Below are 13,794 nucleotides of genomic sequence, written 5' to 3'. Positions count from 1 at the left end.
GCATCCCCCGACATTGGTGTTTTTCATTATCTTAAAACCTATGAATGGCTAAAGTCTGAATATACATAAATATGTGAGCAGCATGATTGTGATTGTACATGTCTGTAATTTTGAGAAGGAAGTGTTTATGACCAGTTTTTGTTTAAAATATGTTTAAAACGTGTTTTATAAGCTCAATAAACATAAGTATTGGTTGAATACATGATTAAAATGTATGATAAATGATTTGCTTTGTTTTAGTAACATGTCTGTAACCGCAATGTGTTTTATATGTTTGATGAACTTGTTTAAATTGTATGTTCTGCTTTAGTAACCTGTTGTCAAATATAATTTTTTATTTTTTCATATTCTTTAAAACAGAGATAAGTCTCTTTTTAATTTGATATGTTCATGTATATGTCTGCTTGTTTATATGACTTATCAGAATACAAATTTGTATAGTGGCATGAATATTACACTGATATAACAAGGTACATGTGGTTTATGATGAGATTTATTGAGTAGTCATAAATCAGATCGCTTAAAAACTAAATTTAATAAAAATGTATGAGCATGCAGAATTGTATTGTGTGGTGGTAGGTGTACAGTTAAAATAAATAATTATACAGCTTTTGAAAAAGATCAGTTATACTACTGTTTACTGTGTTGGTAGGTTTAGGGGGTGATACAATAATCATTAATATGATGTGCATATGAATATAAAAGGTTTTAAATATAGAAAATGTTTTGCAACAATTAATTTGAATTGAATTTAACTGAATTGTGTCACTGACATCAATAGACCGTATTTGTTCTGTTCAATTATATATTTTTTCCCCGATCCTGGTAAAATTTATATTTTTAGTGATGACTAAAACTATTGTAAATGTTTTGTTTTATATTGTTTGTGAATGTATAATGTGTTTATATTCATTTAAAAGAAGAAAATAAGAATTGGAGACGAATGATTGTGTACACTACACATGCATGAGAGGGAGAGAGAAAGAGAGACATGAATGCAACGTAATACCCACGCCACGTGGTCCACAGATGCGTCTTCGGATAGAGAGCGCTACGGATAACATTGACGAATCACTGACAATAACCCGGAAAAAACGACAAATGGTTACGTTGTATGGTTGGTTCACATGTTTTAACACAAAAGGTAGAGTGTAAAGAGATGGTGTGATTTATTAATTTTCAGATCAGATTGAATCACCAGGTCACTGACAGTTGACATCAGTTTATGTTAAACAAGCACCAAACTTTGCTTGCCCAAGACAGCAATCTGGTTAATATGCATAAACAATTTAATACATTTACATTGCTGTATACAAGTGATGCTTTGAACACATCAAATTGCATTTATAAAGGTGACCGTATGAAAGAAATCGGTGTTGAGTGACCACTAGGTGTCATCCTTGTTCTATGAATGGATCTGTACAATTCGTGGAAACGGAGCAGGGATCAGCCATGTCACAATAAATTCGTGGGCACAAGAGATGCATAGACGCGGACCGACCGTAATTCATAGATGGAACCATCAGAAAACTGTCAAAAACATGGTACTCCTGCATGAGATACGATGGTTTTAATTAACAACATCTTTAAAGATATTATGATTTTGTAGTAAATTCAGACGAGTGAACTGTGGCTTGCAAACACAGACACATGGAGCACCGCGGGTCAGAAAAGGTGATGTGAAAACACCTCCTTCAGCTCTCTAAAAATGTAGAATAGATTGTGTTTATCTGAAACAATCGGTTTCAGTATATTTTTATAACCATTCATTTATATTCTTTTAAAGAACAGAATGTTTTTCAACCTTAGTTAAATTGCTTTAGATTATGTATATTATATAAATTATATAAAGGATAGAATATAAAGAACGTATGTTTTCAACTTTAGCATGATAATTATTATATTATATAAATTATATAAAGGATAGGATGTTTTACATATGAATGTGAAATAACTAAATGTTTTTTCAACATTTAATTGTTTTAGATTATATAAATTATAGAATGTTTTATGTATAAATGTGAAATAACTGAATGTAACATATATGAAATAACCGACCCCATTTATATACTGCTCAGGAGAGAGGGCATAGGCCTGTGACACGAGCCATATAACCACACACGCACACACACACACGACCCATATAACTGGGACAAAGTTCAAACAACCGGCAAAAAACATCCGTTCTCTTCATATAGGGCAAAACTACCCTCGCTGATTCAGAGAGAGTCCGACAGATGGAGCTGTGAGCCCGTTTCACAAGCTGTAGGTTCTCTCTAAAATAAGGTAGGCCATTGGTTTTAGTAAGCTTTTTTATTTTATATTCTTTTAAAGAACAGAATGTTTCTCAACCTTAGTTAAATTGCTTTAGATTATGTATATTATATAAATTATATGAAGGATAGAATATAAAGAATGTATGTTTTCAACTTTAGAATGATAATTATTATATTATATAAATTATATAAAGGATAGGATGTTTTACATATGAATGTGAAATAACTAAATGTTTTTTCAACCTTTAATGTTTTAGATTATATAAATTATAGAATGTTTTATATATAAATGTGAAATAACTGAATGTCGCATATATGAAATAACCGTGACAAAGTTCAAACAACCGGCAAAAAACATCTGTTCTCTTCATATAGGGCAAAACTACCCGTCAAAACTATGATTTAGGGCTAACTAGGTCAATAGGGCAAAAGCTTCTGTCAAAACCACATGATCGATGCGTGGGAAGGGGTCAATAGGTTAACCCCATGAACTCATTCGGAAAGTTCAACCCATCCATCATAAGGTCACCGGAAGTTCAACCTGTCAAAAGGTCAAAGGTCACAATGTGCATGGTAATTACTACTGTGCCGTACTACAGAGTGATTCATGACAACCAACTGAAGACATGCAGGATCTGTGTAAGTGTGGAACATGAGAAAAAGGACTGTCCTCAATTCAAATGTCGAGACTGTCTTGAGCAGGGGCATTATGCGCAGGACTGCAAAGTCCCACAGTGCCAAGGCTGCAACAAAGCAATCATGAGATGCAGATGTGAGATGGACCATGAGGTAAATGAGGACACAAATATGGAAGTACAGGAGGTGATGGGAGATACTGCAACTGAGCATTTAAATGATTCACTACGGCAGACTCAAGGAGAGGAAGATGAACAGGACAATGAGGAAGAGGAGGAAACCAACAAAGATGAGAATGAAGAAAAGAACAAGGATGGAGAACAAGGACAAAGAGGATAGAAATCTGATTAACAAAGACTTTTCTAAGGAAAAGGCAGAAGTAGACACGACTGGGATGGACTATGAAAAAGGTCAAGAAAAGGATGAGGATAAGGGAATGAAGATACTGAGGTAAGAGAAGCGGAAAATGGGGGGAGGATTTTTGGATTGGAAAATAAAGGAATAGAAAGACTGAATAGAGGTGTAAAAGCAAGAACAAAAGGTGGCGTAGACATTCAACAGGTTCTTAAAAAGCAGAAAATAAGAAGAGAAGAACTAAAGGAAAGGAGGAAAAGTGGAAATGGGGGAAGCAAGACATATTTTCTTTAAAGACAATGAAACTAATTGAGTGGTGGTTATTGGTTTATCCTGTCTTTTACTTAATGAGCTCTCTAAGTATTGTTTCACTGAATGCTAGAGGCTTATCCCAAAGTCAAAAGTTTGAAAGATTGATGTGTCTGACAAAAAAAGAGTGATGTGTTATGTCTTCAAGAAACGAGGTGGGAAGATAAAATAAGTGATGAAATTAGAAAATTGTGGAATGGAGAAATGTATAGTAATTGTGATATAGGAAGGAAAAGAGGAGTAGCTATTTTAATAAAAAAAGGGGTATTTGAAAAAGTTGATGTAGATTACAAAGACACAAATGGAAGAATAATAATAGTCAAATTCTTGTGTAATGGAAAAGAAATGAAAGTGTGTAACATACATGCACCTAACGAGGAAAGAGAGAAATATAACATTTATAAGGATCTGAATGAGTTAATAGAAAAACAAGAAAACATTATTGTTTTAGGTTGATTTTAATACTGTAAGACAGAGAATAGATATTGATGATTCACTGCAATTTAGAAGAGATAGAGGGAGAAATCAACTATATAATATAATGGAGAAAAATAATATGGTGGATGTTTGGAGAGAGATGAATGGTATGAAAAGAGAATATTCAAGAAGACAAATTGTTGATAAAATTCTAAAGCAAAGTAGAATAGACTTATTTTTATGCAAGAAAGAAGAAGTACATTATGTCACGAAGGCTTTATATAAAAATTATAGTGAAAGTGATTATGATTTTTTTTGGATAACAATGAATTTTAATGAGACTAATAAAGGGCCAGGGATATGGATATTAAATACAGAATTGCTAAAAATGGAAGTGTACAAAATGGAAATAGAGAGCATAATAATTCATAGTGATGAAATGGAAAAAGGTTTTTGGTGGGACATTTTAAAGAGTAGAATAAAAAAATTCTCAATAAAATATTCTAAAAAAAATAAAGAAAGCGAAAAGAATGAAAGAAATGAAGATCAAAAAAGAGTGGGATGAAGAGATGAGGAAAGTAAATGTGCATGATATTGATAAGATAATAGAATTACAGGAAGAATTAAGGAAAATTGAAGAAGAAAAGTGCAAAGAAGCAATAATCAGAAGCAGGGCAAAAGACATTATAGAAGGAGAAAGGAGTACAAAATATTTCTATGAACTGGAAAAAACAAGACAGAGAGCGGATATAATAAGTATTAAAATACAAAATGGGAAATCTGTAGAAGATAAAGAAGGAATTTTAGGAGAAATTAAAAGATTCTATAAAGATTTATTTACCGAAAATGAGGTGGTTTTAGAAGATGAGGAATTTTTTTTAAGAAAAATAAAAGTTAAAGTTAAAGAGAAAGACAAGGAAATGTGTGAGAGTGGGATTACGGAATTAGAAATAGGAACAGCAATTGATCAATTGAAAAATGGTAAATGTCCAGGAATAGATGGATTACCAGCTGAATTTTATAAGGTTTTTAAGGCTGTTTTATGTCCAATTTTAAATGAAGTATATACAGATATTTTCAGGAAAGGAAATGTAACCAATAGTATGAAGAAAGGTATGGTGAAAATAATTTACAAGAGAAAAGGGGATAAGGGGGATTTAAAAAATTACAGACCACTAAGCATGTTAAATGCAGATTATAAAATATTAGCTAAAATTTTAGCAAATCGACTGAAAATAGTAGTACCAAATATAATTACAACGAATCAAGCATATGCTGTTCTAAAAAGAGATATCACTGATGTTATTAACAATATAAGAGATCTAATATGGTACATGAAGGAGAAAAAAGAAACAGGATATATAATAAGTGTGGATTTGGAATTTTTTTTATAAAAAATGGTTTAATGCGGGGATAAAGCAAATAAAAGATATAATGTATGAAGTGATACCTGGCTTTGTACCTGTGCAAGTAATAAGGGATGCAATTGTAGAAAATTATGATGATGAAAGTAAAACAGTCTTAGAGAATCAATTAAAAAAATTGAAAGAGGTAATACCGAAAGAATGGATAAATATTTTAGAAGAAAAAACGCAAACAAATTATAGTGATAGAATGGTGGTTGCTTATAAAATCAATGATAAACAATAAAACTTTAAAGATGGTATATTACATTTTTTTTATTCTTGTTTATGTAAAGATGTTTTTATAACACCAAAAGCAGAAGAATATTGGCAAAGAATATTTCCATGTGTGGAAAGAACAAATATATGGCAGAATCTGAGAGCTTGGTGGAAAAGTCCAATTTTAGAAAATTGATTACATTTTAAGACACAATTGTTTACTAAGTGAAATGAGACTGTGCAAAATTGGTCTGGAAAGCAATACAAGATGTAAGGTATGCAACAGGGAAGATGAAGGAGTGCTGCACCTTTTCTTTAAATGTACAGAGTTACAATGTTTTATAAAAAAAATTAAAACAAATGGCAAGCAAATTGGGAGTGGAAGACAAATATCTTAATGAAGAATGGGAAACAATGTTTTTATTTGGTTTTAAAGGTAATGTCAAGAATGAGTGTTTTTTTAAATTTCATCTTAAACATTGCAAGGTTTGTTATATGGAGCAGAAGAAACATGGTCAAACAAAAGAAGACAAAAATACCTGTGTGCAAACTTTTTAGGATAAAGATGTGTTTTATTCTAAATGTTCTGTTTGATTACTATAATATGAAAGATGAAAAAGAAGTGTTTGTAAAAAATTTTGTAAAAGGGAATCCATTCCTTGAAATTACATATTTTCATTTGAATGTATTATTGCCAAAATGTGATTTAGATTGTTCTTATGCGTTTAATATTGATTCTTTTTTTAGGAAAAAAAATGTTAAAAGACTGTTTTAAAAGAAAATAAGACTTTCATGTGCAAAAAATGTTTGGAATGTTGTAATATGACAATTTTTGAATAAAAAAAAAAAAAAAAGCTATGCCCAATCTCGTCTGATCTTGGAAGCTAAGCAGGTTTGGGCCTGGTTAGTACTTGGATGGGAGACCGCCTGGGAATACCAGGTGCTTTAAGCTTTTGGGTTTTCTTCCCTACTTATATAATGTTCTTGAGATTAGAGTGGCTGATCTTTAAATAGCCCTCTCTTTGCAGCAGCCTTCACTTATGGCCATACCAACCTGGCTATGCCCAATCTCGTCTGATCTTGGATACTAAGCAGGTTTGGGCCTGGTTAGTACTTGGATTGGAGACCGCCTGGTAATACCAGGTGCTGTAAGCTTTTTGGAAACTTTTCACTAATTATATAATAATCTTGCAAAAAAAAAAAAAAAAAAGAGTCAATGCCCGATCTCTGAATCTTAGCATGTTTGGATCTGGTTACTACTTGGATGGGAGCCCACCTGCGAATGCCAGGTGCTGTAAGCTTTTTGGAAATTTTTCACTAATTATATAATAATCTTGCAAAAAAAAAAAAAAAAAGAGTCATTGCCCGATCTCTGAATCTTAGCATGTTTGGTTCTGGTTACTACGTGGATGGGAGACCGCCTGGGAATGCCAGGTGCTGTAAGATTTTGGGTTTTCTTGCCTACTTATATAATGTACTGGAGATTAGAGTGGCTGATCTTTAAAATAGCCCTCTCTTTGCAGCAGCCTTCGCTTACGGCCATACCAACCTGAGGGCGATAGAGAGTGATTGTGAAGGTGTGTCTAACTGCAGTTGGAAGAGAAAGTCTCTTCTAAAGCTTTATTATGTATTTTAGTTTTTTTTCTGTTTATTCTGTGGGAGGAGATTTGGTTTTGTTTGGAAAAGCCCACGTTTAAGCTCCAAGCAGTTTATCTGCTTAGAGGCAAGCCTTTGTTTGTGCTATTTTGCTCACAAAAATGGATGGACCACGTGGTAAAGATCTGGCAATGGCAGGAGGACCGGAAGAACGTTTGGAACCACATGGAGCAGATAGAGGATCAAGAGAGGCAAATGGAAGAAATATGGATCATGGAGCACAGAGGGGAATCAAGCAAAGAGTGGATTATCTTAAAGAAGCAACGGTGGTGTTGGACTTAAAATGAAATAAGGAGGTGAAAGCTGTGGATATCATTAAAAGTAGTTTCAGAGAAGATTGGATTTGGTAAATTGCTGGCGGTGAGATATGAGTTGACTGTGGAAGGTGCAGAGCTTTGTGATGTGTTACTGGATGGAATGGAAATAAAAGGTCAATTCTTCGAAATAAGGAGGCTGGAGGTAAAGGAACATATTGTGTCTTTTCTTCACTTACCGGCATACTTGGAGGATGAAGTGATTGAGAACAAATTGAAGTTTTGGGGAGTTAATCCAATGACAAAAATAAAGAGAAGAGTTTATCCTGGAACAAACATTGCTGATGGAACGAGGTATGTGAAGGTTAAATTTCCAAAAGAGGTAACATCACTACCCTATAGCGCTAAATTTGAAACCGCAGATGGCACTCAGTACTTTAGGGTCATACATGATGGACAGGAAAAACTATGTCGGATGTGTATGCAGCCAGGACACATTTTCAGGGACTGTCCTGATTTCAAATGTTTTGAATGCTTTGAGCAAGGGCATTTCGCGAAAGACTGTAAAGCTGATAAATGTCTGGATTGTGGGAAAGTATTCATAAGGTGTGACTGTGAAAGTGAACATGAAGAAGAAACAAATGATGAAACTGAAAATGGTGAACCAGAAGAGAATATGGAGAGTATGGACAGTCATAAATGAGGGAGAGGAAGATGGGTCTCTGAATGACAGAAAAAGTCAGGAGCAGGAAAGGGGGGGGGGGGGGATAAGGAGTTGGAGGGAAGAGAGGGGGTTAAAATGGTGGAACATATGATAGAGGGGTGTAGGTGTCTGGTGGATGATATAATAAAAGAAGGACAGGAGAATAAAAAGGAGAAGGAGCAAGTAGAGGAATGCATAGAAGTAAATTTGGAAGAGTTGAGGAGGGGAATGAAGAGAGGAATATTGGACATTAAATTATATGTAGGAGAAAGTAGAGAAAAAGGACATAGAAGGAGAAGAAACTCGGGTACAAATGAAGATGGAGTTTTAATGGAGAAGGTGGGAGAAAAGTATGAAATATGAATGTTTTGTTGTTAATGGCTCTATGTATTGTGAAAATGGTTATAGGAGGGGAAAATGTTTTTGTGTGTAATGTACATGCACCAAATGAAGAGGCTGAAAAGAAAATGTTTTTTAAGGATTTAAATGGTCAGATGGAGAAATGGGAAAATATTAATGTAATGGGAGATTTTAATACAGTTTTTAGTAGATTGGATATAGCAAATGATATGGTCTATAAAAGAGATAGTGGGAGGGAAGAATTGCTTAAATTAATGGATAAATATGATCTAATAGATATATGGAGAGAGAGGAATGAGGGTATAAAAGATTTTTCAAGACAAAAATTGGTGAAGTATAAAATGAAGCAAAGTAGAATAGATTTTATTTTAATTACAAGAAACATGGAGAGGAAGATGGATAAGATATATTATAAGATGCCTTCTTTAAGTGATCATGGGATGTTAATAGTACATATGAATGAAACAGGGGGAGAGAGAGGAAAGGGAATATGGTGTTTAAATAATGACCTTTTGAAAGATGAAGGGTATAAAATGAAGATAGTACATAATGTCTGGAGAAAGCTTCTGGCTACAGGACTGTCTCCCATGCAGAGAGCTCTCTTTTCTCCTCGTGTAGCATTTACAGTCAAAGTTACGGATTTTCCCCATTTCTCTGTCTTTATCCCCATCAAATGTTACTATCGATATAGCCTCTGATATCTTACGGTCCAACTCATCTGACGCCAGTCCAATACATTCTTCCTCATCTTCATCTTCGCTCAGTTGTAGATTAGGGATATTATACAGTCTTATTATGCCGCTTTCATCGTCGCTCAGATCGTCTTCAGAATCAGTGAGCGCTCGTTCATAAGCATCCGGCTTGTCGAAGAAGTACTTCAAAACATTTTCGGTGTAACGGCCACGGTTCAGCTCATCTGCGATCATCTTCGGGGCGTCCATCTTCATTGAATTTTGATATCAGCTAGAGCCGGCCAGAGCGCTGCATAATAAGTAGCCACGCTTCCCTCGGAGGGCGGGGGCAATAACAAAAGAAACAAAAGCCGGCTTATCCAGTATGAAAATACACACAGACAATGACACGCCCCTACTGCGTGCTAGTGATGGGAAGTTCGATTCTTTTCCGCGAACCGGTTCTTTCGGACGGTTCAATTCAATAAACCGGTTGAAAAAAACGGTTCACCGGTTCTTTTTCGCTCGACGTAATGACGTCATTGGCGATGACGTAATGGCGTCACGTCTATCAAACATTCAAATATATAAAGACAGTAATCATAACTTTAGTCAGTTAAAAACCTCATAATCATGAAAAGTTTACAATTAAGTTTTGCAACAATGCACCCAAAAACAGTAACAGCAATAATGTGCATATGAGGATTTAAGTCTTGAAGATATAAAGTAAATAAATTAGGTGTCATCAGCGCAGAAACCACTATACATAAACCATTGCGATGTATTTGTTATTAAATGAACTTACGTTTCGCCAGATTGCCCCTTCATTCAAGCCCTCGGTTTACCCGAGCTCATAACATTAGCACAGAATCAGTTCAGAATCAAATACCAAAAGAATCAGTTCGGTTCAGACGCGCTGTGAGTCAGTCGGCTTCACGCTGAATCACGCATGCACAGTATAGTCAGCTCCTCTGTTCTCAAAACGGACACGTCCGAAAGAAACGGTTTTGGTTCAGTGTACTGATGATCCGAAAACCGATGCAACCGGTTCTTGACTCGAGAACGAGAATCACTCTTACCGGCACGTGCTGCAGTTCAGTATAATCAGTTGCTCTACTCGTGTTCATGTTCTGTTTACTACAAACTCAATTTGTGAATGTGTCATCATTAACTATAAATACAGTACACATATTTCATAAATCATCCCTTATTCCTATGAAACATAGAGTCTTTAGAGTTCTTAATTATTGTCCAACTTCCCTGAAACCCCCTCTGGCCTATACATAATCTACAATATACAGATTAGAAACATTCATCTTAAAAAGGTATATAGATCTTTTATCACACTTTCCGAAATACTTTACATGCATGCGCAGTAGCATCAGTTCATCGGTTTTCAAATCGGACTCGTCCGAAAGAAACGGTTTTCGGTTCAGTGTACTGGTGATCCGAAAACCGATGCAACCGGTTCTTGACTCGAGAACGAGAATCAGCTCATCGGTTCTCAAATCGGACGCGTCCGAGAGAAACGATTCTCAGTTCAGTGTACTGGTGATCCGAACACCGATGCAACCAGCTCTTGACTCGAGAACGAGAACTGCTCCAGCACTGGGCGTGTTCGTTCGTCATCTGGCTCGGCTCGGTGTTCATCTTCAGTTCGGTCTACACAGCAGTTCAGTCAGTGTACTGTTTGAGTAAATGAATTACCCCGGGATATTGGTTTATTCTGACTCAGAGGGAGTGTCAGTCACGTTAAAAAAGTTAACATCTTAAGTAATTTGTGGATTAATGCTTATTGGAGACGTGAACCGTTTCAAATGATTCAGTTCGATTTGGTGAACTGGTTCAACCGGTTCACTAAGAAGAGCCGGTTAAATTGAACGATTCGTTCACGAATCGGACATCACTACTGCGTGCTAGAATCTCCGAAAAACAAGCCGATTTCAACCTCAAAATGTACGCTTTTAAATATACCAATACTGCTATCTCAAACACGGAGAGGCTTCTTCGTCATCTCAACTAACAGATTCTGCAAAAAAACGAAAATCACCAATTTCGAAAAAAAACGCTTCTTTCTCATTTTGATCGAAAGTTGTGCTGCCGACTTGTGTCACTGGTTTCCGTGACGGGTCACAATTGTTCCTATAAACAAGAGCCACACCGCCTCCTCTTCCAACGCATCTCGGCGTGCTAATAAATGAACAATTAGTTGGGCAAAGTTCGTTAAAAAAAAACGACTGGCCAACTCCAGCGCTAATCCATGTCTCGGTTAAAAACAGAAAATCCAGATTGTGACGGGAAAAAAAATGATTGTACAGGAGAACCACTCGCTCCTCTCCTGATCTTCACCCGGACGCCTCCACGTTTGCGCCTCCGACGCTTCCTCCGGTTAGAGATACAGCAAGGTAGCCGGATGACGCACTCAGCGATGGGGTAAATAGGCGGAGGGTGACATCCGTCGTAAAGAACAGGGGTCACCAGTGCGTTTCTGAGATCCAGCAAAGTATTACGATCATATGACCTTGTAGCAACAACGGGACAGTACCGACATAGCGTAAGTGACAACACAAACAAACATAGAAGTTGACGGAGCTGACGGCAAGCCGACCAACACACTGGCGCCATCTTGCTAGCTTTTTTCTCTCAAACACAAAAATCTTACACACAAGTGAGGGTGACGTCCATACAGGAGGAAGAATGGAGAGAACCCTGTCGCCTCATGCTTAGTGCAATTGTAAGCATGCACTACCTTTGGGAGGTAATCTTTCCACCTGTCCTTTTCTTTCTCCTCCAGCATTCTCAACATTTGTAGCAGGGTGCGATTGAAGCGTTCTGCTGGATTTGCTTGGGGGTGTTAAGGCCGAGAAGGGTAACCAAATCTTGGGATATAGTCATTAGATATCCTCTCAGCTGCCGTCCTTCCAGACTTGTCTCTTGTCGGGTACACCTGGGCTAATCTGGTAAAATGGTCCACCAGGACCAGGATATATTCGTATCCACCACGACTCCGCTCCAGGTGGAGGTAGTCGATGGACACAAGGTCCAGTGGGCAACTTGAGGTAAGACTTCCCATCAGGGCTCTTATCTTCACCACTGGTTTCTTTTGCTTCACACATCGGCACTGCTGGGGGACATAGTGCTCGATCTCCTTCTTCATAAATGGCCAGTAGAATCTGTTCTTTGCCAAGTCCAGAACTTGTTCCGTCCCCACATGACCCATGTCATTGTGTAGGTGTTTCAAGGCCACCTGCTTAAACTTAGCTGGAAGAACAAGTTGAGATCTGTTATTGGTCTTACGAAAGAGCTGTCCATTTTGGAGATCCAATTTTCTCCACTCATATAACAGTCTCTTGAGGCCTCCTTTTGCAGTTTTCATCATGTCAGGTGTAATCTGTAAAGTGTGGTGCATAGAAAAAGTAACTTCTCACAGACCGCCCATTTAAGTGCCAAGAACTCAAGCTTGCCGGAGTGGAGCCTATAACTAATGGAACCATAGCCAATGACTCTGAGCCGGCCCTCTTGCTGTTGGTAGAGCACAGCCCCAAGCCCCTGTTCGGACGCATCTGTATGGGGCACAAATGGAAGTTCAAAGTTCGGGTTAGCTAGTACTGGGGGAGTGGTTAGAGCCTCAATGAGTCTCTCCAACACACCTTGGTGCACACTCGTCCACTCTACTTTTGTACGGGATGGTAACTGGTTTCCTCTTTTCGCAGCTTTACCAGATTTATTCTGCTCCTCAGCTGCTATTGTTCCCCGAGACTGGAGGAGCTCGTACAGTGGCTTAGCGATTCGTGAAAAATCCTGGATGAAGGTGTGGTAATAACTGAGGAACCCCAACAATCGCTGCAACTCCCCAACGGTGGTGGGCTTTTGTTCTTTTAGGGAGAGGACTGCTTCTAGGTCTTTTGGGTCGATGCGAACACCATCCTCTGAAACTAGTCTTCCCACGTATCTGACCTCCTTCTTGAAGAGCTCGCACTTTGCTGGCCTCAACTTTACCCCATGACCCTTCAGTACTCTAAGAACTCTCCTAAGCCCCTCGACATGATCACTGAATGTTTTGCCAAAGCAAAGTATGTCATCGAGATATGGTATGCATAATTCATCTCTCAGTGACTCCACCATTCCCTCCATACTCCTCTGTAATGCCGCTGGTGCGTTAGCCAGTACGATAGGTGTGTAAGGAGTAAGGTGTCGAGATCCCTCCGCCATGAATCCCTGATGGTAGGCCTTCCCCTGATCTAAGATTGAAAACCATCGGTAGCCTCCAAGGGTGTCAATAAGGTCCTAGATCTGGGGAAGTGGATGTCTGTCTGGAACTGTCAACAATCTGTAGCCTATACACAGTCTCAGCGTACCATATTTTTTCCGGACACACACCACCGGGGCTGCATACGGAGACTTTGACTTGACCACCCAACCCTGAGCTAGTAAGTCCTTGACGTATTCCTTCACTTCCTTATACAGGGGTTTTGGGATGGAGGCATAAGCTCGCTGAACAGGGATGTCATCCTTCAGGTTAATTGCCATCTGTAA

At 37.5% G+C, this 13,794-nt stretch overlaps 1 pseudogene; it reads left to right on the top strand.

Annotated features, from left to right (window-relative positions):
- The first annotated feature begins 6,650 nt into the window (after nucleotides 1-6,650).
- Nucleotides 6,651-6,769, top strand: LOC132115545 (5S ribosomal RNA; annotated as a pseudogene).
- Nucleotides 6,770-13,794: the final 7,025 nt, after the last annotated feature.

This window comes from Carassius carassius, chromosome 34 (assembly GCF_963082965.1).
Source record: "Carassius carassius chromosome 34, fCarCar2.1, whole genome shotgun sequence".
NCBI lineage: Eukaryota > Metazoa > Chordata > Actinopteri > Cypriniformes > Cyprinidae > Carassius > Carassius carassius.
Note: the sequence above shows the minus strand (reverse complement) of the source record. Positions and strands in the feature narration are given on the sequence as shown.